Raw genomic sequence first — 4331 nt, forward strand, 5'->3', positions numbered from 1 at the left:
TTTTATATACTAAATAAGAGTTTTCTGTTCCATTATGTAGCCCACTGCATTGTTCATCTCATCTGCATTTACTGGAGGTGCAAGGGGCAGCTAACTTGGTTAGGGCATCTGCTTTCTCTGTGCTCTACTCATCTGCTGCCCCTCTTGCCTTGTTAATTGCTCCCTCCAGTAAAGTTTTAACTCTTTTTAGTCATGATAAACCAGAAAAAGGAATGAAGCTCTTATTCTCTTCTTTCCTGCCTGCAGCCCCTACTGCTACATTTAGACTTGTGTTACCATCTCTGAAACATACTTAAATCTCTATTTGATCAATTGGTCAACTTTGTCTAATTAGCAGATATTAAATGACATCAATAAATTTTATTTTAACTTATTTTTAAAAATGAAATGCCTTTTAATTAGACTATAGGTATACTTATAGGTTATTAATGCCAAATCATTAATCATTAGAGTGATATTGTTTGTGTCGTGCAGTGCTTAGGTAAATCTAACTCTTACAACACAACTATATAACAATCATATGAATGTAAGCATGAAAAACTATATTATCTGGCTGGCTGGCTCATGTTGGATAGACATGCACACTTTATTATAAGTAGCTGGAATACAAGTAAGGGAAAGCCAGATGTCTGAGCCTGAAAAACTTTATTGTCACAAACAACATAATAAAATCATCAGTATGGTAAAGATGTTTTCTTTCTTTGTTTCTTTTTTTTGTGCCCAGCTCAGCCTGCTCTAGGGGTGGGGCTGGCACGGCATGTGGTGCCAGGAATCCAACCTTGGTCCATGCACTTGGTCTAAGCTTACCTAAGCAGGTGCTTTAGACTGCTGAGATATCTTGCCGGCCTGCTAAGATGTTTTCTGAAGTTTCAGATCTTTGAAGGCGTATACACCAGGGAAATGTAAATATATTAAATATACCATTAGATTGGCACTGATGAATGTAACAAATATATGGAAATCTTTAAATATATTTACTTATTTTGAACTTTTAAAATAAAATTTATATTTATTTATTTATTTTATTTTGAAACAACAATGAGACACTTTCAAAACTGATTAAAAGGACAGTTTCAATAATTAATACATTGTACATTGTTATCTTCTTAGTGCTTATCTACAGTACAAGACGCAGACAGGATATCCTGTCCAAACACTAGTTTTGTTAGTACAGGTCTTTCTTCTCATTGAATTAAGCAAAAGTAGCTGTGTATCTATCCTAACTATTCTTTATATACAAATACAAAATGGTCCTTCCTGTGTAATCCCTTTTTTTGTTTAGTCCTGTCAGAGATGGGTATTCCATTGGCATCTAAATACTATAGGTGCGTGAATTCAGCAAAACAATCCAACACAGTCCAGCAGTCCACAATAGTAGTGGGTTATCCACAGAAGTTGTTGACTTGAGCCTTTCACAGCTCAGCATATTAATATGGCTTTACTTTATATAGCTCATTTTTATACTTTTCTGCTGGATGGTTAAGACCAAGATAAAGCGAGACCTATATAACAAGAAATGTAACTTTTGTATCTGATAAAATAAAATTTAGATAGATAGGTTTATAGTGTAACTGCACTGACAAAAGTTCAAATACATCTTTAGATCACTAAAAAGTTAAAAAAAAAACCAATGCACTGATCAGAAGTAGACTTATTACACAATATATGTGTATCTCATTTAAATTGTAAATAGCAGGATGGAATTTAAAAATATATCAGACATTTTATCATTTTATGTGTCTAAGATCTTGATGTGCATTATACAAAAAAGAGAGCACTTATTATTTTTTATGTATTAAACACAGTACTAAAATTCATTTGGAACCAAATGAGACCTAGAATAACAAAAGCAGTGCTAGACAAGAAAGACAAGTCCAGGGGCATCATCATCCAAGACCTAAAATTATGCTACAAAATCACCATCATAAAATCAGCTAGTATTGAAAAAAAACCAAAACAAACAAACAAACAAACAAAAAACAAAACAGGCCTGAGGATCAGTTTAACAAAATAGAAGATGCAGATGTAAACCAAACATACTCAGCCACTGTATCTTTGACAGTGAAGCCAAATATGTCCACTGGAAGAAAGAGCCTCTTTAATAAGTGGTGCTGTTTTTAGCAGTAGCTCTCTAGTTCTGTCTATAGACCAAAGACTAAAACTAGACCAATATCTATCAAAATGAACTAAGGGCAAAATGGATCAAAGATATAAATATTAAAAGGGAAACATTAAATTTATTGAAAGAGATAAGAGGTAGCAATCTCAAGACACAGGTATAAGTAGAGAGTTCATAAACAAGCCCAGACTGTAGAAATATTACAAAGAATCAACAAGTGGTGTCTCATCTTATTAAAAAGGTTTTGTGTAGCAAAAGAAATCACCAAGAAAGAGAAAAGGCAACCCAAAGAGTGGGAAAAAATTTAGCTAATTATTCTTCAGACAAAGGACATCTATCTAAGGCATATAAAGAATTGAAAAATCAAGCCCTCCCAAATTCAAAGATTCAATCCCAATATGGGCATCTGAGATGAACACATACTTGTCAAGTGAGGAAATATAAGCGGCAAATAAGTATATGAAAAAATGTTCAACATCATTGGTCATTCAAGAGATACAAATTCAAATAACTCTAAGGTTTCATCTCACCCTAGAAGAAATGGCTATTATCAAGAAATCAACCAAAAACAAATGCTGGTGGGATTATGTGGAAAGAAGAAATCATGTGGATATTCCTCAAAAACAAAACAAAACAAAACAAAACAAAACAAAACAAAACAAAACAAAACAAAACTAGGACTAGAGGTTCCATTACACTTGGCTATTGCCCTTCTGAATATTTTCTGAGAAGAATTAAAACATCATACCACAATCACATGTGTGTACCCATCTTTATAGAAGTGCAATAATAGTAGCTAGATATTGGAAACAAGCCAAAGGCTCATTACCTGAGGCATGGATGAAAAAGATGTGGTCCTTTTATACAATGCAGTACTCCTGAGCCATAAAGAGGATGAACTTGTGACTTTTATAAGACCATATTCATAAGCAAAATAAATCACACTGACATGAATAAACATCGTAGTGTCTCCCTGGCTTGAGTACCTGAAACAGTAAACAAGGTCTAAAATGTGTGATTTATATTGTGAAATTAGAAAGAAATGTTCAACAGGTTAAAGGGACTAGGGTGGGTTTAAGAGGGAAGAGCAGCAGGAATAAAGGAAAAAATGCAAGTCAAGAATATTAATAGTGTCCCTTAGATCACCTCAAAGGGAGGTTTGTGCTAATATTGATAGGAGAAATTTTTATGTCTATGTCTTGTACCCTAAGCAACTACTTTAAAGACAACACCATATATAATGCATTAACTATTGTTATTCTCCTATTATTTTGTTATCAAATTTTATTTTACCTTTTCTCATAAAATAAAAAAAAACTCAGTGTATGTAAGATACAAATTCCTGAGAGTGGAAAACAAAAGGAATTATCTTAGTATAATACAGAATATTTCCTTTTTAATCTCATTAAGTAAGTTTTACCAGGACCATCTGAGTGTGTTAAGAAAACCATACTGTTTAGATGTAGACAGCTTAATATTTTAAGTATGGACAACTTAGGCATAATAATTTTTATAATAATGTTTGCTTGGATTTGCCACAGTAACACTCAAGGATAAAAATGGGCCAAGTCACTCATCAGTGGAGAAAACTAAAGAAACTGCTTCAGGGAGCTGCTTTTTCAGTCACAGAGGAGAGTTTGGCTGTTTCCCAAGCCCAATGTGTCCCCACTTATTTACCTTAATTATTGCAGATGACTCTTGAGAATCAAATCATAGCAGTTAACAGTGTTAAGCTATGTATTATCTTCAGCCAAAGAAAAACTCTAAGTTATTGTACACAAAAAGCAACAGATATTTTACTTATAAAATCAGATTTTGTGTCTTATCTTGAATAGCTAATAACCTGTGCAAAAACATATCACCAACTCTAAAGACCGTTTTACTCTTAACCAGTCAATTTAGTTTCCTATTAAGCCACATGAACAAAAGCATTTGGGCTAGTATCATGAGTATCTACCTGTCTATCAATTTAAGTGGAATTTTTTTTACTTAAGTATTTGGAGGATAATATATACCTAAAATTTCACACATAAAAATATTCATATTAACTTAATCATATATAACTTTTATGTGTTCATGTTATCAAATCAGTTTTTACCCCTAAGCCTAGAGCCTACTGGTGTTTTCTTTCTTTCTTTCTTTCTTTCTTTCTTTCTTTCTTTCTTTCTTTCTTTCTTTCTTTCTTTCTTTCTTTTTTCTTTCTTTCTTTCTT

Source organism: Octodon degus, unplaced genomic scaffold (genome assembly GCF_000260255.1).
Source record: "Octodon degus isolate 3935 unplaced genomic scaffold, OctDeg1.0 scaffold00116, whole genome shotgun sequence".
Classification (NCBI taxonomy): domain Eukaryota; kingdom Metazoa; phylum Chordata; class Mammalia; order Rodentia; family Octodontidae; genus Octodon; species Octodon degus.